This window comes from Jaculus jaculus, chromosome 1 (genome assembly GCF_020740685.1).
Source record: "Jaculus jaculus isolate mJacJac1 chromosome 1, mJacJac1.mat.Y.cur, whole genome shotgun sequence".
Taxonomy (NCBI): Eukaryota; Metazoa; Chordata; class Mammalia; order Rodentia; family Dipodidae; genus Jaculus; species Jaculus jaculus.
The window spans coordinates 92313543-92338383 of NC_059102.1; the positions used below are offsets into that span (position 1 = coordinate 92313543).

The following is a 24841-nucleotide window of genomic DNA, read 5'->3' on the forward strand; positions in this document are numbered from 1 at the left end:
GGAGAGAAAAGGCTGCTCTGTTATATATACGGGGGGGGGGGGGGGGGAGGGGGAGACCACCACGGGTCCGTGCATATTACCCTCGGGGAGCGTGTCCTCCACGGGTCAGTGCGTGTTACCCTCGGGAAAGCATGTCCTCCACGGGTCCGTGCATGTTACCCTCGGGGATGTTACCTTTGGTACCATGTCCTCCAGGGGTCCGTGCATGTTACACTTTGGTACCATGTCCTCCAGGGGTCCGTGCGTGTTACACGTTGGTACCGTGTCCTCCAGGGGTCTGTGCATGTTACACTTGGGGAGCATGTCCTCCAGGGGTCCGTGCATGTTACACTTGGGGAGCGTGTCCTCCAGGGGTCCGTGCATGTTACACTTGGGGAGCGTGTCCTCCAGGGGTCCGTGAATGTTACACTTGGGGACCATGTCCTTCATGGGTCCATGCATTCAAGGCTTGTCCCTAGGTTGACACTATAAAGGGATGGTGGAATTTTGGAACTAAGAGAGTGGGGGACCCTCAGTCATAGGTAGCATGCCCCAGAAAGTGTTTGTGGGACCTGTCTTTGTTTCTTTTTTGTTTTTCAAGGTAGGCTCTTGCTCTAGCCCAGGCTGACCTGGAATTGATGTAGTCTCTGAGTGGCCTCGAACTCACTGTGATCCACCTACTTCTGCTTCTTGAGTGCCGGGGTTAAATTAAAGGCACATGCCACCACTTTTCTCAATCTCTTCCTCTTTGCTCTTCACTCCACAACTTACTCCCACCAGGCTATGCTGCCTCCAAACAGGCCAAAAATCATGAGACCACTTGATTATGCCTAGAACCTCTAAATTGATAAGCAAAATAAAACCCTTTTTCTTTACAAGTTAATTGCCTTGGGCAGTCTGTTATGGTGGCAGAAATCTAATACATAAAGCATAACAAAATTCCTCAGGGATAAGGTTCCAGGGCCCTTTAATGAGGAAGAAATACAAGACCTAGCAAATCTTTAGGTCTCTTCATGCCTTTGAGTATGTTGAGTATGTTAGGGGACTAGGGAAGATCTATTAGGAACACTGACTTAATAAAATCTTTGGGTGTTTTACTAATTGTTTTAAAAAACACATGCTGAGAAATGAAAAGTGGTACATGTGAACTCATGGAGCTAAAGCTTAAAATTGCTATAGAATATTCTACATTAGGAAATGATGGGAAATGATATTCTGCATTTAAGTTATTTAAATTATCAACAACTACTTTAACTTCTGTTCTATCTTTATTATATGTATTTATTTTTTAATGAGAGAGATAGAGGGTGAGTATGGGCACACCCAGGCCTCTTACTGTGTGTACTAAAGAATGCATCTCAGGGCATGAGGATTTGTGAGCAATGGACCATCTCCCCACCCCAAACTTCTGTTTCATTTTATGATGTCCTAATTTACAATTAGCCAGTATGGGGTATGCTGAGCAGGAGCGCGCACACACATACCCACAGTTCTGCTCTATTCTGTCTTTGTGCATAGCCTATCAAGCCAATTTTATGTCACAAGTACTCTCTTGAAATATGGAGACACATACTGACAACCTGATTTTCTTATATACCAGCTTCACATAGCACATGGGTAACATTTATACTCTAGAAAGAATGAAATATACACAAACAATAAATCACAAAGCATGTAGGCATGCATCTTATTCAGTTTCTCGTTATAAGACACCATGAACTGAAAGGTGCATATCACAAACCTCACAGCTTTGGGACAAGTGTACATATTTGTAAGATTCAAAGCTGATGAAAAAGCTACACATCCAAGACATGTGGAAATAAAGCATTGAAGAAAGACCCTAATAAGATCACCTATTATGGTTTATCTACAGATTCAAATAAATTTTCTCAGTCTATTTTAATTTTCAAGAACTGTATTATATTTGTCTTTATCTGTAGTCCAAACTTGGTGAATTCAATGTGAATTTAATAAATAGATCCTGAATTTCTACTGTAAAACATACAAAGTGCAATAAAGAAAGCAGATGTGCCTACCTAGAGAAGAAAACAGATTATCCTGAATATTTATTTTTTCAGTTCACTCCCACTGATCTCCAACAGTACAGTTGAAGGGATACACCTGGCAATGACAACTTACTGGAAGAAGGTAAATCAGAACTGGCTTTAGCTTGTGATTATTTTCTCAGTTCACGTTTGAACACCCAACCTGAATTTTTTTTTCTCTCAGAATAAAATCAGTGATATTTCTAAAAGCTCACCAGATTTGGAACATATGTTTCATAAAACTAACAAGCTTAAAAGAATAGGCCTTACCAATTCTCTACAATGAACCAGGGTTCTTTGAATGTCACCTTGACTGGGAATAGAACATTTCAATCTTTTTATTTGATCTCAAAAGGATCCACGCAAAACAGAGAATCCTTATTTCATATGGTTCCAAAAAGTAATTCTACATGTCAAGACTGGCAGCTGGCACTAGGGCAACAGCAGCCTGTGACCGAATGGCTTACGGAAGTCACCTCCTAACTGACCTAAAATAATGCAAGGGTAGAAAGCTAACTAAAGGAACAAGTTGTGGGCATCTATCTGGAAGTGTTACAGGACCAGATGAAGCTAAAATATAAAATGGTACAGCTGCCCACCACTGAGGCACCAAAGAATCAGGCCTGAAGATGAGACGTGACTGCAGTTGGCCTGACCAAACAGAATACACAGCATAGAAATAAGACATCTCCACACATGAGGGTTGCCTATGAACATGTGTCTCTGGCCTCAGGAGTCAGGTGGGGCAGTACTTCCTCACTCTTCCACTGCATTTCTGCAACCTCATGCTCCTGTCTGTAAAGTGATCATCCAGACAGTTCCACATCACTGTATAGGAGCAAATATGTTATCTCCTGGCTCCATCACTCCAAGTGGTCCACTACCTACCTGTCAGTGTTGATGCCACAGATTTTCCCACCTTAAAAAAAAAAAAAAATCAAGGGGCTGGAGAGATGGCTTAGCAGTTAAGATGCTTGCCTGCAAAGCCAAACAACCCAGGTTCAATTCCCCAATACCAACATAAAGCCAGATGCACAAGGTAGCAGCACATGGATCTGGAGTTCATTTGCAGTGCCTAGAGGACCTAAAGGCCCCGCTGTGCCCATTCAAGTTCATGCATGCACGCATTCCCCTCTCCCTCCCTTCCTCCGTCCCTCCCTCCCTCTCTCTCAAATAAGTATAGATAAAAATCTCAAGATCAGGAAATTTTATTTTTTGTTATTGCAGTGTTGGTGATGGAACCTGGGGTCTTCATCATATTCTGCCATGATGATGTGGCACTCTTTACTCCTTAAAGCCCATCATAATTCAACAGCAAGCTCACTACTGCCTATCAACACACTGCCAATTGCACTAACCAACATAAAATGTCCGACTCTGTCTTCTTCAGAGGCAGGTGGTAATTCAGAGGTTACTGTAAAAGTTCTACAAGAGGAAAACCAAAGCAGATATCCTCACTCTTCCTGTCTAGATCACAAATTATGGTATTCACTTATGAACTTAAACTTCACCCTTTGGTCCAAAAAATGTTTATAAATCACCCAAACCTGGGGTGGAAGCCCCAAACAATAAGAGCCAAGAATATAAATTATTCTCTAATCATCCAGTTCCAATACAGGGAATGAATGAACCTCTCCAGCAAATCAGAATGGTAAAGTAAAATATAAACCCCATCCAATCACCTTCCAGAAGTAAACACATATATGTAAATGCTAACAATACAGAAAGGCAACATACAGGCCAGAGGTCATGGAAAAGTGGCAGGGAAGAACGCTTGCTTCAGGAGGACTCAAGAAGACTTGGAAATGCCAATTCCGAAAAGCATCACAGCTTCTGGCCTGTCACTCCCCTATGTTCTGGAACTAAATTCTTTAAAAGGAGCCAAAGAAATTAATCATTTTAGGTTTCACAAAGCAGTTGTTATACCTAAAGGAAGCAGCTGGCATACAATGCTGTTGAGAACATAAAACTGGAGGAAAAGACTGGGCCTCACACAGTTTCACACACATTTTGGATCCATTCTTCTGAGACATCAGAATCTAGATAGTCCCAGCACCTCTCTCCAGCCACAACTTAACACTTGGCAGGTTTTGCATAAATACTTTCTGTGATGGGGATCCTGGCAAACCAGGAAATTGTCATGCATGCTATAAGAGAACTAAAGCAACAAAAACGACATGGGAGAAAAGGTGACACAAAAATAAAGCCGATACATATAAACAAAACTGGCTGAGGAAAGCCACACGTCTGTCCCCAAAGAAGTATGCCAAAATCTGACCTATTTCCTGATGCTAGCAACATACTCAGTTTCTCAGTGTTTCCACTATTAAGTGGCTAGGGGTGGGCAAATTGCCTGTGGGTTTTGCTTTTGTTTTCTTTTAATCAATATTTCTCAGTCTCCTCCTGAAGCAGACAGACAAGGAATACATTTATGTTCTATAAACTTTTCCAAGTCTCTCTCAATATTTATTACTTTAGTCACGTGATGACACAGTCAGTATTCCTGGCTTCCGAGCATAATGCCAAGACAAAAACATGACTGGAGAGATTGCTTAGTGGTTAAGGTAACTGTCTGAAAAGGGAAAGGACATAGGTTCAATTCCCCAGGACTCATATAAGCCAGATGTACAAGGTAATACATCCATCTGTAGTTCATTTTCAGGAGCTGAAGGCCCTGGGGCACCCATTCTCTTTACCTACTTCTTTCCTTCTCTCTCAATAAATAAAATAAGTAATTTTTAAATCATGATTGTATTTGAGGTTGTGTGTATGTATGTGGCGCATGTGTGCATGTATGTAGGTATACATATGTGTTAGAGTTTATATGCACATGTGTGCATGTGAAAGTCACAGGCTGGTATCACATGTCTTCTGTAATCCATATCCATATTATTTTGTTGAGATAGAGACTCTCACTGAACCCACAGCTCACTGATTCACCTAGACTAGCAAGCAAGTCAACTCTACGGATCCTCCTGTTTTTGCCTCCCCAGCCAGACCTTACAGGTGGGCTCAACCACACCCAGCATTTTAAGTGGGTGCTGGGAATGCAATCTCAGTTCCTTGTGCTTACACCACAAGCATTTTGCCCACATACACACCCTAGATGAATTTGGAAAAGATGTAAATTCCAAGTTAACCAACAACCCACACGTATCAGTCGGTATTATTGCACAGTGAAGGCTCCTTGAGATTGATTCCAAACTTTCAAGGGAATAAGAGACGCAGTTTTTTAACCAATTCTCAATTCCTTGCTCCTACCTAATAACTAAGATCTTTGAGCATTTCAACCCTATAGGGGAACTGCAAAACCAAGCAACATCTTCACTTCAAAGAATCATGTCATCAGAGAACATAGGTTGATACTGAGAATTAAATCCCTCTCAAAAATAAGTTCAGGGTCGTGGGAGATTGCTCAGTGGTTTAAAGGTGCTTGTTTGCAAGTTGGCTGACCCAGGTTTAGTTCCCTGGCACTCACATAAAGCTGTATGCAAAAAGCAGCACTTGGTATTTGTTTGCAGCAGCAAGAGGCCCACTCTGGTGGTGCACCCATGCAAACACACACACACACACACATACAGATATAAATATAAACATACACACACACACACATATATAAGTTCACAGTGTACATATGCTAAATTCAAAAATACAGCTAATTCAAAAGTAATTTCTAAAGTAATGCTTTTATTCACATCCAAAATATTAATGAAAATTAGCTGAGCTATATATACTGTGCCAATTTTTAGAACTGCCAGCCTTAGGATCCTATTATTCTGAAGAGTTTTGCTAAGATGTTCAACACAGGGACGCATTCTGACTCATCGTTATAACTGGCCTAGCTCAAGTGGCTGCTAGGAGAGCAGAGCTTTGTGGGCATTGTTCATCCTCAGAACCTGCATTATTGCTAGGCTAATAGAACAGATCTTCATATCTGTTTGCCGGTTTGAAAAAAAAGTTATCTAGAAATGTAAGTGCTTGAAGTCACCAAAGGAAGACTCTACACTGACATTTTCTACCTACTTAGCATTCATCTGTATTCATCTGAGTAGATATTAACACACTAAAGTTGCTCTCTGCTATTCAAATCATGCTATTATGTTCAGGAGGAGATTAATAATATCCACCTTCCTTATTGTAAAATAAAATTACAGCATTGGTCCAAACATGACATGTGGTATCTCTTCCTACTTCTGCTGGCACATCAGCTTGCTGTACTACACACAGGGGAGAGAGTTTGCTAACGGTGCCCTGCTGTTTCCAAAGAGGGGAAGAAAGAGCAGAAAACTGAGAATAAGGAGGTGGAAGGGACAGAAACTACACACATAAACCACTCACCTGGTAGCCTGTCCTATCAGCTCTTTCTCTTGGACATCTGAGAAGAGAATGTCTTTTCTAAGCTGACACCATCAGCAATGAGGCTAGCAGGTGGGCCAAGAGCTTCTTTTAAACAGATCGTAAAATCCTATCTGCTTTCCCAATGACAGGAATCTTCTGCTGACCCCAAAGCATCTGAACAAACTGTGCAGACAACTGAGAGAATGGAAAAATTCCACTCCCAAAGGGAGCAGTTCTAAAATCCATTCCTTTCCTGCCCCAAAGGAAGAATGGAAAAAACAAACAGAAGCACATCTCCCAAAAGAAAGAAACACTGGGGGGAGGGGTTGTTTTTATTTCATTTAACTTTTTAATAGTGTATTTGAAAGTTGCAAGAAGTGAGAGAGAGAATGGATGCACCCAGGGCCTCTCACTGCGCCAAATGAACTCCAGATGCATGCAACACTGTGCATCTGGCTTTACATGGTAGCTACTGAAGGAAACAAAGCCAGGTTATTTGGCACTGCAGGCAAGTGCCTTAACCACCGACCCACCTCTATGACCTGTTTTTGCAACCATAGGTGAAGGAAAGAAAGGCCCAAAAGAACCTATCCCTAAGTGAAGAAAATTACAAGATCTACATGTGTAACAATCCAACATAATTCAAAGCATTATTTGTAAGCACAAGACTAAAATATTTAGAACTACTGCCTTTTGCCTTCAAATGCAAGCAAACATTTGAATTCCCATGGCTTTGGGAAAGGCAGCATTAGAGTCAGAATCTCAAACACCTGCAAAGGCCATGTGATAACTTACTGGAAAATTAAGTTGACCATACTTCATTGTCAAGGGCAGTTGATGAAGGGGGCTTGGTGTTATTCAGTCCCTACAATTTTTCAACAGGCAAGAAATATGGCTCTAGATATTTATATCTTTCAATCCAAAACCAATTATTCACAACTTAAAAAACAGTCCAAAGGTTGGAGCATAAAGCCATGGGGGTTTGATTCTCAACACCACATAAACTGTGTATGGCAGTGCATACCAATAATCCTAGCACTTGGGAGAAGAGCAGATGTTCAAGGTCATCTGTGACTACCCAGTGAGTTTGTAACCAACCTGAGCTACAAGAGACATGGTCATTCGTAAGTAGGGTAGGCAGATAAGTAGACAGTTGACAAATGTGGGAGAAAATAGTTAAATAAGTTCAGGAAAAATTGAATAGTTCCACATCACGCTTCCCATGAGCCACCATGTGTGCGTAAGTGTAGCACAAAGATTCCCCTATTTATACCCATGTTTCCCTCTTGGAGACTCACTTAGTCACAGAAGATAGTCAATAAGTAAAAAAATGCATCAAAGAATGCAAAAGCACCAGAAGAGGACAACTAAGGAACAAGTGATAGGTTTCACCTGAGCCAACATTAACAAGGCTCAAAGTAAAACTAGCACAAGGCTCAGAGGCATAAACAAGGGACAGAGGTTAGTACACCAGGAATCACAGCGCAGAAAGTAAGGCTTCAGCTAGTCCACGTTCCCTGCACACAACGTAAGTGAAGGAATGATTGTCAAAAGCTCTGATGACTGGGTATTTGGGGAAAGTCCATGAGTCATTCACAGCATAGGGCTGAGAGAACCCTGGGTCTAAACAAAATAAGCCAGCTATCAGTAGCACCCAGGGAGAAGAGAGACAGAGGCTGACTAACCTCATACAGAAATAAGCCTTATCTGAAAATAGATTATAAAAATGCATTCGCTCCATAATAAACATTGTATATTGAACACATTCCGAATAGCTGTGCAATTAAAGTAGGCGACTTGCTGTCCTTCTCCCTGGACAGCATGTCCCCAGAGGCACCTCCAAAAAGGAGCAGCATCAGTGAAACAGGGAAAGAAAAAAAAAAAAAAAAAACTTTCTATTTTGAAAATCAGCTCAAAGGAAACAAGATCAAGTGTGATTGGTTCCAGAAATATTTTCCCCACTATACTCGATACACTGAATATATTTTCAAATACACTGTGATTTATTTGCTTTGTGAAATACTTCTTGTACATCTGATACACACAAATGATGCCGAAAGAATAAAACAGTGCTAAACATCCTTTAAAAACTGAACAAGTGAGCAGTTTCCAATAACTCACTTGGCAGGGCATTCATCAATGACTTTTCACTTGGGGTGGGTAAGAGGCAATGGAAAAAAATAGGGAAAAATGTGTTTTGGTGAAGGCCATTGTGTAACATACGGGAGTAGACAATTGGTAAGGGATGAAGAAAAATTCAAAAATGAACTGATTATTCTAATGTAAATGTTCAAATGTGAGCATCTGATTGCTCACTGAAATTTCAAAGTAAGAAATTTATAGCTGGGTGTAGTGGCAAATGCCTTTAATCCTAGCACTTGGGAGGCAGAGGTAGGAAAATCGCCGCTGTGAATTCATCACCACTTTGAGACTATATAATGAATTCCAGGTTATTGTGGGCTATAGCAATACCCCACCACAAAAAAAAAAAAAAAGGAAAAAGAAAAATTTATATTTCTGGTATATTTGGTAGCAAAATTCTCATCTCACATGGCATCTTGTAGCAGTATTCACATCTTCAAGAAAAATGCATTCTAAATTTTCCATATTCAGGAATGTATTGAAATATTCAGTCATAGCTCTCAAAATTCCCGTACCTTGAATTTTTCTTTTCTTTCAAGCTAGAAGTAAACGTACCATGTGTTAACACACATAGGATTACAAGCACAGCTCAGTAGGAGAACATGTCCTAAACATGCATGTGGGTCTGTACTCAGTACCCAGCACCAAAAAAAAAAAAAAAAAAAAATCACTAAAAATGGTCAATAATAGTACACTGAAAGCCAAAAATACATAAATCTAACCCACAGGTCTCACCAACTGGCACTCTTCTAATTCAGTAAACATGGTTCAAAACATCCTGTACTTAGATATAGTCATCTTTACCTGGTCCTTGAGGTGTAAAGGATAAGTTGCTTTTTTTTTTTCTACAAAGAATTATACATAAACATATGCATGTATGTGCATATATATGTGTGTAATAATTATGAAAAGAAATTAAAGACAAGCAACTGAGCCAAAATCAGACATTGGAAACTTCAGACTTCAAGCCTAGTATTTTCTACCTGGCTCTGCTAAATTAAGAATTTCAGCCTAAATGACAAAACCTACTGAGGCAAGACGACTTAGCAGAAAACTGGCAGCCCTGTGCTCACAAGAAAACCTGACATGTGTAATATTTGTTTATAAAAACCGGATGGATTCTAAAACAAACTAGTAGGAGACAAGCAAGCTTAGTGGCATCCTTCAAAGAAAGCTACGGGCCCACAATGCTAACTCAACCAGAGACAAGAACTCATCTGTACTGCTAGTATAAGGCAACTCTGGTTTCTAAAGCCCCATTTTCCAAATACAGATTAATTTTAATAATCTTTGCTCCAGAGGGAAAGGTGCTTTAAAAAAATATATATCTGTCTGCCTTTCTTTCAAATCAATAAATATATTAAAGAAGAAGAAGAAATAAAGGGCTAGAGGGATGGCTTAGCAGTTAAGGCACTTGCCTGCAATGCCAAAAGACCCATGTTCAATTCCCTAGGACCCACATAAGCCAGATGCAAAGGTGGTGCATGAGTCTGGAGTTCATTTAACAACTGGAGGCCCTGGTGTGCCCATCCTTTCCCCCACCCACCTCTTTCTCTGTCAAATAAAAATAATAAATTTTTTTTTATAAAAGAAAAAACTGCATGAAAATTTCTGTATATGGACATTTTTCTACTTACAAAAGGCCTACAAGTTACAAGCTCTTTTCAAATGATCAAAGATGCCCAGACGCTCCATATTAACATGCACCTCTCTCATAATGATTCCACAGTAAACAAAGAGAATGAGATGAAGAATTCCAAACCACCTATTTCCTTTATTGTCACAAGAAAAGAAGTCAAAAAATGTCAACAAAAGCTGTCATGATTTTGACCACCGCTCACAAAAGTTGAATGACATAGGATGGAATAAAATACCATTCTAAATGAAGAGTTTACCTATTCAATTTTCACATAATCTTAAGTGATAGCTCACCAATGTCATCTTTCAAGTTGTTAAAATAAGGAAGATCCACAGCAATAAAATTATGGAGAAAAACAAAGCTATCTGGAGTACAAATTTCCTTTTTACAACATCTTTTTCCCACTTTTAAGAAAATGGTATTTAATGTGTTAAAATTTCTTTCCCCAACTTTTTAAAGTTAGTTTTTTGAGACAAACTTTTCTGAGTTAAAGAAAGAAGTCTGGAATTTATCATTATTAAATTGGACAAGGAAAAAATATACATACCTCCACCGCTAAGTCTAAAATTGTACCAAAAAAAAAAAGCAAAGCCTTCAGTGTGCTTTTAAAAAGTCATTTTACTTTTTACCACAAAAAGTCATTGAGAAAAATTATAATTAAAAAAAAATACTAAAGTTTTTTTTTAAGTGGGAAGTGGGGGGAATACCTGACAGATCTTAGTCAGAAACCAACACACACAAGTGCAATAGGTGTATAATAGGAAAGTGCACATTTAAAAGAGAATAAGTATCTATTAATCTGGTGCTAGTGAGACAACCTACAAACTGATTTGGTCTTAGCATCATGCCACCTACTCTTATGAACTTTTTGGTTTTTATTCTTCATTCTCCTTGCCAGAGCCTTTCCTCTTGGCAGAAAGATGCTTTGCAGGGAAAGCCCTGTCATTATATGAAACTATACAGCAATATTACAAAGGGAAATTAAGAGCATCAGTAAAACTAATGTATTCAAAGCCTAACCCGTACCTCTGAGAAAATAACCTTCCCAAAAGTGGATATTTTCATGAAGATTTACCTCCGGAGAGTTAGCATTGGTACTGAAGGGACAAAGTGAGGGAGAATGCACTCAAAATAGTGTTCCTCACTCAAGGGTCACATTAAGCATCATGTTTTGTTTCATATGATGAAAACCTGCCTTTGAATTAAGAAACTTTCAATTTAAAAAAACTTCCCAAGCCGGGTGTGGTGACATATGCCTTTTAATCCCAGCACTCGGGAGGCAGAGGTAGGAGGATTGCCGCCATGAGTTCAAGGCCACCCTGAGACTCACAGTGAATTCCAGGTCAGCCTGGGCTAGAGTGAGACCCTACATCAGGGAAAAAAAAAAAAAAAATGAAAATTATGATGCACATAACAAAAGCTAAGTCTAATTTGATTATTTCATTTTACTAAAAATTTTCCTAAATACTCCTGACATTGCCATTTAAGCTAATAAAACATGTATCTTTTATGTGCACCAGAGTCTTAAAGCAAACATTGACTTTCAAACACAAGCGTCTTCTGTTTGTGTTTAGAAGATTTACATTACTTAAAATCCAAAAGGAAAAATCAACTAGCCATAAACCAGCCAGTATCTTCAACTCAGCAAACATATAATTAACATAACATTCTTCTCAAATTAGAAATAGATGGAGCAGAGAATTTGGCATAAAACTTCTATGTACAGATTCTGCGAGCACCAGTGCAAACATGAATATCAGTAAATGAACATTAAAGATATTTCAAATCTTCCATAGTTGGGTGTGGCATTACCAGTGCATAAGGCCTGTAAATAGCTGAACATCAACACCACTGACAAGTGGGAAGGAAAAAAGCTACCCTGGAATAAGCTACATAAAAATAAGGCTCAGCACAAAATAAAAAAGCAGAGTGCCCTTGTTAACAAACTCTTGAGAATTTCAAGATGGGGTATATGTGTAAAACCATGCAAGTCACAAACACAAAATGCAGCCTTGCTGAATGAATAAATGAACAAATGAATGAAAGAGTGGTAGCTAAAATGTGGCCTTTCCAGCCAAGTATCCAAGGTAACAAAAAGAACTGGGGTGGACTGCTATGGACAGGTTTTCCACAGGGTGGCACACCATTCAGACCCAGTATCACCCCACCTATACAGTGACCCCCATACACAATGCTAACAGAAAAGTAACCTAAGGCAGCCAAATAACACAGATCCTCAGCCTCTTTCTCTTCCAAATAAACAAAACGCTGCTAAAGGTGGCAACAAACAAAAGCTAAAGAACAGAGTCTACCGCGTGGACAAGCAATCAGATGAATGAAGAGTGGATTCAGAGTACCCAGTGCTTTAGGGGAAAAACACTAAGGGTAATCTACCACTGAGGTGCTCTTGAACCATACTAACGTTTAAAAATTGTAACTAGTTTAGAATTATTTTTCCAAGTCACAAGAAAAAGGCTTAATCCCATCTTAGAAGTCAAGAGTGTTCTGGATGAATTTGGTATTTCCTTAAAGAGAACTTAGGAATTGCTTCTAGAAGAGAAAATTGTGAAGAGAAATTGATGGTTTCAAGGGTTCAGCAAAGAGCCAGGTAGAAAAAGACTCGTTCAAGCAATGTGGCAGTAGAAATGTCACTTATAATGTCACTTACAACTTTAAGAGCTGGACCTTAACCACAATTACAGAAACAGAAAAGGGAGCTTGTTTCTCTCTTGAAGAGCTAACCAACCAACCAACCAAAAAAAAAAAAACACAGAACCCAACACACACATCTTGGGCCTAGGTAAGGAAAATCAGGTTCCCTGGTAAACAAGTAGTATGGTAGACATTGACCAGTATTGGGTACTAATTTATATTTTACACAAGACACATGCAGCTGGAACATACAGTACAATGAGGAAGAAACACCTACAGAAAAGGCCAAGACCTAGGTTTATAAATCCTTTTTAAAACTCCTTCATCTAAAGTGGCAACACAAGGTTACTCAAGAAAGCAATAAGATGCCCGTTTTAACCTCATGGACATAAAAATACCCACAAGGAGGAAAAGGGGAAATGCAGGTAATGTGTTTCTTTGTGTTTTTTTTTCCCCCCTATCCCTCCAATAACTGGAAAACAAATACGGGAAAGATGCTGGTCCACCGGGCAAAATTGTCTGCATCTGCATACCCAAGAGGACCAGACAAGAAAGTGAAGCCAGGAGAACTCTTCCATCTGCTTACCAAAATGGCGATTTCAGGTCACTGTCTACTAGGAAGCTGCACCTAGCACAAATGTGATGGTCAAGAGACTCTGGAAAACCAAGTCTGGAGAAAACTGTCTTTCTTCCACAGCGACTGAACAGTATTTCAAAGACACAGAGTTCTCTTAAGGAATGGGCAAATAATTCCACAACTGGCATTCAAGTTAATGGACCAATTCGCCCTAAGTTTTTCAAACTAGGGTATGTTTTTATGAAAACAGAATTATTAGGGGAAGGAAAAACAGAAAAGTAAGTCTAAAAAGCTGTTTTGTCTTTCCCTTAGGCATTGCATCCTGGCATTGTTAATCACCATTCTTTGAAAGAGAATAAAAGAGGGCAAAATGATTGGTTACAATTCCCGCATTTTCAGAACATGTAGAGAAAAGGGAAGTTTTCCTCATAAAGATGATCTTATTGAATATGCATACAATTTGAAATGACCATCAGGTGAGCTACAAGTCTAGGCTCAGTTCACACCTTGAGGCATGGTGTTTGCGCCCCGGCCCTGAAGGGTAACTACTAGGCTTTTCCATACAAAAACTGTTGGCTGGTCACCATCCTCGCCGCTTGGAGATGCATCAGCAAGGGAACCGGGGAATGGTAGGTCTGCTGGGCTCCTGCAATGTCCCAGTCTTCCAACCAAGGTCTTAGACCAGGGTCCAAGGCGGCCGACCCTCCAGACGGGCAGGGCTGAGATAACAAATGCTGCAACCTGGGCGAGGGCGCTGAAGCCCGAGCATCCAGCCCTCCCGGAAGAGCGTCCGCGTTTCGCGCGCAGCTCAGCGCACCGCCAGCGCGCTGCCCCGGCGACCGCCCGCTCCGCGCTCCGCGCTCCGCGCGCCGCCGCCGCCGCCGCCGCACCCGCGCCTGGGGACGGTCCTCGCTGCCGCCCGGCCAAGCGCCCGCGGCCTCGGGCCACCCGACTCCGCGCGCGCGCCTCCAGCCGCCCCGGGAGCTCCGAGGACCGCGCGCCAGCACACACCCATCACCCCCACTCCCCCAGCAGTGGCGGGGTGGCCGGGGCTCCGCAGGAATGCGGGCATTCCCGCGTCTTCGAGGAGCCCCCTCCCCCACCGCCCTCCACGACACTCACCTGCGTGTGGACGCAGATTCCCGGTGGCGCTACACGCGGCCGCGCAGAGTACGTCCACGCCCGTGCACGCCGCCTGGCGCCGCCGGACCTCCCGGGTTCCCGCCGTCGGCCCCCACCCCAGCGCCGGTGCCCGCAAGAGGGGCGGCGCCACTTCCTAGGGCGCCCAATTCCCGGCCGAGCTCGAGGAACTTCGCCCGCGCACCTTTCATCCGAGCGGGAGCGACGCGGGCCGGGGCCGTCCACCATCACCCACGCCGACCCCGGCCAGGCGCCGAGCCCTCACCTCGGCGTCCCAGGAGGACGGGCCCCAGCGCGCCGTCCCCGCCCCCCGCGCCCACGCCCACCCCGGCACTTGCCTGCGGCGACTCGGGGCTGCAGCTACTCCGGCTCGCTCGCGCCGCCGGCCGCCAGCACCGCCGCGGACCACGCGCTCCGGACGGGCTCCTCACAGAAGCGCTGGTGGCGGCGCGAAGATTCGCTGGAAGCCGGCGGAACCCCGCCCCGCCCGGCCCGAGCCGCCGCCGCGCGCCCTGCTCACCCGGCCGGCCGCTGCCTCAGTGACGCCGGGACACCGCGGGCCCGCCGTTTGTAGTGGGGCGGGGAGGAGGGGCCTGCCTGGAAGCGCGCCAGGAGGCGGGGCCGACGGCGAGTTCGCGGCGCCGCCCGCGCGTGCCCTGCCCCGCCACCCTGCGGGCCGGTGCCTCCGGGAGACGCGGCGCCGCCCGCGCACGCTGCGCCACGACCCCACAGCCTCGAGACCTCCGCCCGGCCCCGCCACGAGGCGAAGCTGCCAGGGCCGCTGGGGAGCGGGGGTAGGAGGAGGACGGTCACGCACCCGGAGGCGGCCGGTTCCAGGAGCAAGTTTGCAAAGCCACCCCAGAGCTCCGAGCAGTGCTGCCCCGAGAGCGCGGCTGGCACGGGGTTACTGCTCACGTTGTGTGCACCCAACACATGAACATGGACACACACACGGAATACGTATGTAATTCAAGCACAAGGTTAGGAGGGGTTCTCCCCACTACCCCCAAGCCCTTCGACGGGAAAATCTAAATGCTTAGCCCCTGCTGCGCCTCCCTAGGCATCCAGACAGAATTTCGGCTCTTAAACCCTGGATACCTGCGCGTGGTGCTCCACTCGGCTTCCCGGGAAAGTAGGAAATCCTGCCCTCGACCGTGGAAGAACCTGCCTTCAGCTGCATCTTTCCAGGGACCCCACGCCAACCCCAAACAGACAGCTCTCTTCCGAGGGAGAGTCCCATCGCCTGGCTCAATCAATCCCTTTCCCACCAGGGGGAAAAAAATAAAAACTGTCTGCCCCCAACCCGGTTCTAAAGCTGGGAGACAAAACCGACACGAGAGAGAGCCACGCTGCTCCAGCACGTTTTTACACCTGTTCGGCTGCTTAATTACCACAGCACCTGTCCTGCTGGGATTTTTTTTCCCCTTAATTGTAAAGCCTTCTGTTTTATCCCTCCCCACCCCCAGAAAACTACATTTAAAAATATCACCTGTCATACCTACCTGAAATTGCAGGAGGCAAGGAAAAAAAAGAACTGAGCAGTGGGCGATTGAGTCGCCGCAAGAACGTGACCGAGGTTACAGCTTCAAGGGCATGATGCGGGTTTGATGCAGCAAGGTCCGCTAAGGGCGCCCAGCGCTCCCCGCCCCCACGCGACGGGCGGGGTGGGGGGGAGGGAGGACTCCTCTAACCAAGGCCGGAGTGGGGAAGGCAAATTTACCTTCTTGAGCGACGTCAAATCTAGGCATAGTAAATTAAGGTTCTCTACCATAGTCAAAATGGGAGACAGGCCATTCCTCAATTTGGGGAACCCAGGCTAGGGACACCAGAAACACCTAAATGATTCCACATCAACAATTCCGTGTCACCCCAAATCTGATTTACAATAAAATGACCTTAATTGACTTTGTACGTGTTCCTGGGAAAACCTCTCAGAGCGCCTGCGCCTCTTTGACCCCCCTCTAAGCAGTTAATTATAATACTCCCAATCCCAGGCACGCGAGATTGCTAAAAACGCCAGTTTGGAGATGTTGAGGGGGATGGGCCTACCTAATTTGCTAATCCAGACCTAAAACTCCAAGAGTGTCCTTCACCCTACTTTCTGAAGCTGTCTTCTTGAAGTTATGGGAGAGCTCTCTCAACAGATTTTCCCAAGTCTAACAAACCACTTCTGCCAACAACCTTGAGTTTCCTGGAGAACTCCGGAACAGGTTAGCTTTATAAAGGCGGGTGCCCAAGCATTTAGTTAAAAGAAGCGGGGAGAAGCCATAAGGGCCTGCTGTTAAAGATAGACATAGTTAAAGATAGTTATTAAAAGTAATAACTATGGAAAATCATTTTTAATTAATCTCGTAAAAGGTGACTTTGAAATACTCATTTTTTTTCCTTTTTGAGGATATGTTTGCTTGAATTCTGACAAACCTCTCAGATGTCCCACTTATGAAACCATTTTACAAGAAGTCATTGGAGCCCAAATAGATTTCCTACCTTTCATTTCCCCAAAACAGAAACACAACACCTTTTTCTTGACCTGTAGGACCTAATTTTCAATTAGGAAAACAATTTGTTCTGTTACCATTGTCTGCTCTGCGTCCCCCTCTTATTTTATGCCTAGTTTTATAGGTTGCAGTTAATAGCATAGGCCTAGAAAATAAAACATATGCATTTCCTGCCCCTTCCATACTGAAGACAGCTGTAATAAATAGGTGTGGAGAAGGACTGGGCGTTCAGATTCTAAACCAAATGGGATGGTTGTCCACGAGTGGGGGAGGGGAGAGAAAGAACCTGTGCATTTCGGGGAAGAAGTACACGGACGTTTATTCTGTCAGGACAACGTAAGGAGTAAATACTGAATGGTTGATTATTTTTCCTCACCCTCGCCACAATAAAGCCAGACCTGCAGCTGACGATTATAAGCGGGGTGGGGGGGGGGGAATTACCCAGTCTCGACGTCAGTTTTACTAGCAGATACTTGAAAATGGAAAAACGGGGAAACGTATCCAACCTCCAATTTCCCACAGTTTTGTATAGCCCTCCTATTAATTCTTTACGGACGTGAAATAGGTGGATACAAGCAACGTGCTGGGCATAAATTAAGCAACAATGGCCACGCGAAGTCGTGCCCGCAGATGAGAGTCCATGGTGGGCACTGCCACCTCGACTAGCCCCCTACCACCCTGGGCAGAGTCCAGCCCCAGGAAAGCTGGCAGTGCATACATAGGCTTTTCGAGCCAGAGGGAGGGTGGGTGGGGAGCCATGAGAAATGACCCACCTCAGCCGGCTTTGTACCTCGTCCCCATCCTCTACCTCTCCTCACGCACACACTCACCCACACCCCTTCATGCCAATAATTTAAACTTCTCGGAGGCAAAGCCAGCACCTCGCCCCCCCCACCTCCCCCGCCCTCCTCGCCCCGTGCACATCCTCCCCTTTTCCCACGTCTCCCCTTGGATTCGCTCTTTCGCAGCAGCAGCAGCAGCAGCAGTAGCAAAGCCAGCTGGTTTCTCCTAAACCCCGAGAAATGACAAAAGTTAAAACGAAGCGTGTGCCTGTCTGCCCGGCTTCGCGTCCCCAACCATCTTTCTCCCGGCGTCAGTTTTAACAATAGCTATTGGAAGCAGGGAAGCGGCGAGGCGGGGGCGAGGGCTCCGGGGCTGGCTGCGAGCCTGGCGGCGGCGAGGGGGTTCCCCGCTCCCCAAGGCGGATCCGCCGCGTAGGACCAAGGACAGGGCTCGGAATCCACGTCCCAGCGCCCGCGCCGCCGGGCTCGCAGGCAGCCCCCACTTCACAGACACGGCTCCAAGGATCTCATTTACGTTTTTCTGAACAAAGGGAATCTCAGACCCGGTACAGGCTTGCGGATTCGGCCCCAAATTAGCTATCTTTTTTAAAAAATCTGAATTATGGCCATCGGCGTGGGTGAATTAGAATCCGCGTACCTGGCAGGGATGAGTTTTGACAGCTTCTACCAGCCCCAGCCCCAGCCCAGCCCCAGCCCTCAGGCGGCATGTACTTTTTCCAGGCAACTACAACTCGCTGCCTGGTGCAGCATCTAAATTCCGTCTCCCCAGCACATGCTATCTGGTTAATGCAATTAAGCCCAGGGTTTTGCTGGTCTAATCTGCAAAGTCCAGGCTCCTGATTCCGCTTAATGATACTAAAGCCTCTCCCGTCCTCTGGTTCCTTGGCGAAAGTAGAGGCATGCATTCCCCCAGCACTCAAGTTATCCCTCTCTTCCCACGAAATGAACTTCCAACCCCGATCCCCGAGCTCACTCAACATCTAGCCTCCCATTGTATCCCTGCTCTATCCTGACCACATTTACCACTTAAGTTTCTGCTTACTGACATTTTCGAATATTCAGTACGTTGAGCATGCGTCCACTGTCTTTTCGCCTAGCTCTCTAGAATTAAAAAAAAAAAAAATGCAGAGCAGTAGCTTTGAAATGAGACAAACATGTGCAATTAACTTCACATTCTGTATTCCGCTCACTTACAGGTTTTCTGTGTTTGCCAGCGCATTGCTGCAACTAATGATTAAAGAAACCAAACCGAAACTTACCTTTCTCCCTTAAGGTTTTTGTGTATGTGTGTTTTTAAAGTAACGGTGCAGTTCTCCCAATAAGGATGAGCAAGAAGCTGCTGGATAGTTCTCTTAAGACAGCACGAAACCTAAACTGTGCTCGGCTTAAAAGAAGCAAATAAAAAGAAATGCTTTCGACCCCAAAGTCCAATGCTAAAAGAAATGGCGAAAAAAAAATATGAAGGGGGAGGGGAAACTTAAAAAAGCGAGTTTTTAAAAGACGGAGAGACTACCCTCCTACTGCCAGCGTTGAACTAAACAAAAAGGGGCAAGAAAAACAAACCAAGGAACAAAGAAAAGAGCGAAAGAACGTTTTTTTTTTTTTTTCAAAAAGACGATGTCTTTCTCCTTGTTGCTTTTTAGTAGGTCGCTACAGGAGTAAGCTGCTGCATCTCTAAGTGAGAACAGAAATGAGGGGGGAGGACGTCTTAAAAGGGAGGTGGACTGGACCACAGATTTATAGCACCGTATCACCAAGCCCTTCTCTGCCTCCGCACTGCCGTGTGTGCAGCTGCTCTGCCAGGCTCCTATCCCGGGCAGCGCGCGCGGAAGTATACGCCGAGTCGCGCCACAACGTAACTTGCTCATCGTCCCGGGCTCCTGATTGGACTAGACCCTCCCAGTGAGGCCGCCCAGGCGAAGCTACGCGATACGATTGGACAGGACCTGGTGTCACTCTAGAGAGCTCAATGGAGTCCCGTTTCAAGGTAAGTTGTGCGGGGAGATACAACACTGGCGGCGAAGGGAAATGCAAGAAGCAAAAAAGAGATGGGGAGAAAACAACGTGGGAGGGTTGGAATTGTACTATCAGAGTTTGCGATGAGGCACGATCTCCTTCCCTCTTAAATATTTCTGCTTCTGAAAGGTCCATTTTCTTTGCCATCACTCCTGCATCTTTGGCATATTTCTTTATAACATTAAACTCTACTTAGCCGGTATGTATGAGTTTTTCAGAGCTCCCTCTCTTTGATCTGAGTGAAAAGGATGAATGCACATCCATTACTTGCCCGCATGCCTTTTTCAGTTGTGTTCCGGTATTGTGTATTTATATAAGGCAGCTGCATGACTTTTTCTATTTAAATATGTGTACATTGCAGGTTTTTAGATTCTCTCTCCCCCCCTTCCCTCTCCTCCCTCCTCGCCTTATTCCCCCTCTCCTCCTTCCTCCCTCACTTTCTGGATAAGAATGAAGTCACAAATGCTTTCAACTAAAGCTATACAGTTTGAATTAGGTTCAATTCATGTAACATAGAAAAAATGGTAGGATAAACATCCTGTCCAGGAAAACAGGTACTGGGTAGAGATAAGGTCCTTCACTTGATGGCGTATGATGACTCAAAAAGAGCAGCTGTGTATAAAATTAGAACAAGCCACTTCTTTGCATTTGCTGGCAGTTGTTGGACCACACATGGACTGCTGACAGTAAAGAAAGTGGAACCTTTACCAAGGTTTTTCTTTGGAGTATTGGAAGCTTAACCAATAGAGCAAGTGCTGTCAATATTCTGCTTTATAGATGAAGATTACTTTATTACAACCCTATATTTATTAATTATTCAGGAGGTCATATACAGTTTTATTAATGGCATTTATTTCTTCCTTTAAGTGAAAATGAGATTACTGAAGTAATATTGAGTTACAAGTAGAGACAATATCCACTTGACCTATGTTCATTTTGAGCTAGAATGTCTTCTTTCAGCATTGAAGATAGAGTAAACTTCCTAATCAATACATATATTTTTTACATAATTTAATATATCATTAATATAGACCCATATTTTTATTTAAAAAAAACTTTCACCTGTTCATTTGCTAATAATCACTGTCATTGGAGATGCTGAAGTAACATGTAAGAATTAAAGATTATAGGAAGGTGGGACATTGTGGAGGGGAAAGAGAACAATGATTAGAGAGCAAAATGGCTTGAGAGTGTAAAGTACATCAGTGTTCCTTCAGAGTGTCCTTGAATGTTGATAAATGATTAATGACAAACAAAAGAGGACCTGTTTATCTGCAGCATAGCCTGAGTAATAACGTCTAAGGACTGTTTCTTCACATAAAAATTACTAGGAGTTGGGAAAGAAGGCCCATATCTAAATATATTATCTTCTTGTTGGCACATATAATTATTACTTCTTAGCTCCCAATCCAACTTTTTGTAAAACAGGGGTCTCCATTTAAACTTAAAACTATTCTCTATTCCTGTTTAAAAGCAGGGGCAAGAATTACCCTACTTTTAAGTCATCAAAGAAATCAACTCAAGAGTCACATTCCTTCACCCACCAGCTCAATACAAAAAAAGAAATAAAAGCTCAGTTTAAGTAACCTTGTGATACTATTTGATTTAGTCACACTTATCTGTGAAATGAATTGTCTTTTCTTCTTGTGTCCATGTTCTCATATTGGTACTATATTGGTTTCATGTATTCACATCTTATTCTCAACACGGTAAAGAAAATATTGATGATGGCAATTATATAAGTTCCTTCTGAGTGGATAGAATCTGTTCTTTTATGCTCATATATATTTTTGTATATCTCCACAAGAAAAACTTGTCTATAACACTGGCACATTTTTCAAAAGGATAAAGAGATATGGCATGATGGGGGGGGGATATAGAATAATGAAAACAGCATGTGTGTATTGTAAGGATATGACACTGAAAAAAGTAAACATTTTCATTCAAATGCAAAATACTGACTTCTGAAGATTCATTATATGTGCTTTTTTGGTTTGGGCAGAGGATCAAATAGTTTCCAAAATCTTGTCATTTTCATGTATTGTCTTTTGCTTTAGGTAAGACAGACTCAGATAATTTAAGAAATTGAGAAATCTCATAAACATTCCTTTACTTCATAAAATAAACCAGTTTTTAAATTTTAAAACTTCCAAATGGACAAGCAACATGGACTTTCCCAACTTTTAAAAATAAAACACAGCTGTTTTAAGACAAGTGGTATCTGGATGTATATTTCACTTTGAAACTCATGAGTCATCTCTGAAACATTAGCATATACTTTGCTTCTTACAATTAATGAAATCTATGTGAAAACACCTCAGCCTAAATTAAGCAAAAATATAATAAACCCCTCTTTATTTCTGGTTAGGTAAAAGAATTATCCTTGACATCTAAACCTGCATTAGATAAACATTTTAAAGATATTCAAGATTTGATTCAGTTGTGTTAGCTCTGATATTCTCTCAAAATCCTTAGTATTTTGAATTGCAGCAAAAAGGAGAGAGATGAGGGGACTGATGAAAGCTGAGGGGAGAAAGTTTGTTGTTGGTCAAATCACCAAATAATGGTTCTCAAACCTGAAAAAGTGATGAATTCAATTGATTGTTTTACTGAAGTTTCCTTATAAAAGAATATGTCCCTCACAGGGATACTTAAAGATATTGTGGACAATGCTTGTGATAAATAACCCCTTACACTAGTCCTCCTAAGGGTAGGATGACTTTGATATTTTATTTAAAAGGGGGGGGAAGGAGCTCTGTAAACTACTTATAACTTTTTTAAAACAGTACATAAATCAGTCAGGTTATGTAAACAGGTGTATAATGTTTGGCTTAGGATGAAAATTCCTAACAGTGTACCCTCTCAGATAAAATAAAATGTTGTGTACCTTACTTTTTGAGTTTTGGGGCGATTTTATGTTCCTAACGTTGGAAATGCGGTGTTTTAATGCCTTATAAGTACAGATATCATATAATCTGATGAGCTCTATTTTACTTATCCTTCTGAAAGGAGTGTGTTAACTTTCTTTCCACAGTTTCAAAAACAGTTGTGGAACAAGTTGTGTAGAAAGTTAACACCGTTTCAGAAAATGTTGTGGAGAAATTTGACACCTCTTTGATTTTGGGTCCAGGCAGCCAGGCTGGAAGGACAGGAATTAGCACCATGGACAGAGACTAGCAGACTGGGTGGTTTGCAGAGTCGGGTTGACAGTGTTTTTCTGCCCCTCCCTTTGAGAATGGGAAACTGCACTTGATTGGGAATGTTTCAGTCCACGGACTTTGAGGAACAGACTGTTCTCCGTGTAAACACGTTTGTTTTGAATTAGGCTTGCTTTTGTTAGGTAGTAACAAACCACCCTTACAGCCCAGCATTTGCAAGGTAGTCTTCCTCTTTTCTCCTTGTCTGAATGAACGTTTTCATAAGGTGTTCGTGCAAAAGAAATGTAAATCCAGAGTCTTCAAAAGGTGGTGTTAATCTACTCCACAGTTTTTCATCCAGGAATTTCCCAGAGAATGGCAACCAGAACCCTTATGCTCATCCTTGCTCCCCTCCCCCAATACTCCATGGGGTCCTTTAACCCCCTTGCAAAAAGGCACATCTTTTGCTCTAAAGTGAGTAACCTCCAAGACTTTTGCAAAAGAGCCTTCATATGCAAACGCTTCCGAGAGTTACGGTGTCCAGGCGGCGGGGAGCAGGATCACAAACATCTACTTTTTACCTTCTGTCTTTAAACTCCTGTTCCAGGGGACACTGGAGAGAATTCGTCCTACACCCGAGGTTCCTGCGTTCACTAAAATACACGTGAATTATTTCAATATTTTAAAAACTAATTTACAGTCAATCTTGGAGAACACCCTACTTTGCACCTCTCTCCACCCACATACACACTCCTTTTCCTGCCTGGGTGAAATTTGTATGAGCCTCGTCCTCCCTTAAATCATCTCCCTGCCAAGTTCAGACTGAGATCTGTTGCACGTGCCCCTCAGTATTTCAGAAAATGTGTTTGCAGCCTCGGATCAACAGCCATTTATGAAATCGCTCTCACAAATGTTCTCGGATTTTCTTCCGTCTCTACCTCAGCAGGAACTTTCAGGGAGATACACTTCAACCTCGGTAACTTTTAAGGAGATAAGCTCACAGCTGTGTTAGTATGAAAAGGGGCACCGAGGCAAGCAGGCGTGGGTAAGAGAAACCAGAGGTGAGAAAGAGCACACCAGAGCCTCACGTCCGTTTCTTTCAACGATGGCCCCAGCCTTTTCTAAGCGTCCTCCTGCAGCCGATCCAGCTCATGCAAAATTAATACAAGTAATTAAAAATAGCACTTTCTAAAGTTAAAGGAAACCATCTGTCTCGGGTGGTAGCAGTCGTTCTTTTCGCAGGTCCCTTTACCGGGACCAGGAAAGAAACGGTTTTTCTGCTTCCGATGCTCTGAGGCTCTTTCTTATATGGAAGATTTATGCTTCCACTTGTGTGCGAACCACGTCTAATTTGAAATAATAAAGCCGGGCTGAGCGATCAGTCGGTCAGAGGTATCCACCGCACTCGGCACGCGCCCTGCCCCCAGCTCCCTCTGGTCCTCAACTCTCTTCCTCCCCCACCCAGTCCTCTCTCCCTCCCTCCTCTGCTCACACGCACACACTCACTCGGTCCCCTCACGTGTGTGCAAATCAAACCTTTCCGCCCCCCCCCCGCCCCGCCCCTGAGCGAGCGCTGGCACCGAGGCTTGGTGACAAAGGCGGAATTTGTATATGAAGAAGACTGAGGCCCGGGAGACCGCGGCTGGAGAGACAGCTGTGTTATCAGCCCGCCGCAGAGATGGACATGGCTAGAGACGTCCTCGACAGATAATCACTTGAATAGGTTTGCAACGCGCCAAACTTCACGCTTGATAAGCCCAGCCCAATGTCGAGGGCAGTCCAGATCCTGCTCCATTCTGTTTCATCCGGGCTGTAAATTAAGAAATTGAAATTCAGGTGGCAGAGGCAGACCTCTGCTGAGACACTGCTACAATC

The 24841-nt window shown here is 43.5% G+C and overlaps 1 protein-coding gene across 13 annotated transcripts in view; it reads right to left on the reverse strand.

The window, feature by feature from the left end:
• The window catches only part of Elavl2 (ELAV like RNA binding protein 2), a 230341-nt gene that overhangs the window by 199785 nt on the left and 5715 nt on the right, over positions 1-24841 (reverse strand). For 8 of the 13 annotated variants that reach the window (XM_045132399.1, XM_045132362.1, XM_045132355.1 and 5 more), the window contains exon 1: positions 19073-19621. The exons of 1 other annotated variant lie outside the window; for it this stretch is intronic. The gene's annotated coding sequence lies outside the window, so the exon portion shown is untranslated. Of the gene's footprint in view, positions 1-14494; positions 14516-14850; positions 14912-15610; positions 15728-16014; positions 16035-19072; positions 19622-24841 lie in introns of those variants that run through there. 4 more of the 13 variants (XM_045132391.1, XM_045132369.1, XM_045132376.1 and 1 more) reach the window with 4 other exon arrangements.